Source organism: Cryptotermes secundus, unplaced genomic scaffold (assembly GCF_002891405.2).
Source record: "Cryptotermes secundus unplaced genomic scaffold, Csec_1.0 scaffold79, whole genome shotgun sequence".
Classification (NCBI taxonomy): Eukaryota; Metazoa; Arthropoda; class Insecta; order Blattodea; family Kalotermitidae; genus Cryptotermes; species Cryptotermes secundus.
This window is the reverse complement of record NW_019741974.1, coordinates 2,188,816-2,189,091: the sequence shown is the minus strand read 5'-3', so window position 1 is coordinate 2,189,091 and position 276 is coordinate 2,188,816. Positions and strand designations below refer to the sequence as shown.

The 276-nt window shown below is 41.3% G+C and overlaps 1 protein-coding gene across 1 annotated transcript in view; it reads right to left on the bottom strand.

Moving 5' to 3' along the window:
* The window catches only part of LOC111872797 (tyrosine-protein phosphatase non-receptor type 13-like), a 442,331-nt gene that overhangs the window by 440,770 nt on the left and 1,285 nt on the right, over positions 1 to 276 (bottom strand). The window lies entirely within an intron of this gene.

Sequence of the window (276 nt, the reverse complement as noted above, 5' to 3'; positions counted from 1 at the left end):
ATTCCCCACTTTGGCATTCATGTCCCCTATGATTATTTTACAATCCCTTTTTGGACATTCACCATATATTTCATCCAATTCATCATAAAGGCTACATAAAGGCTACATAAGAAGATACACTGACTTGCAGCGACAGTCTAGAGTCGGACATATGGAAAACGGTTACGTAATAGGTGCTGCTATTGCCGGTTACCGTGTTTACTAGTTCCCTAGCAACCGCTGTTTACTTGCTTTTGCCTAGCAACCGTTGTTTACTCGTTGTTGCTAAGCAATGAC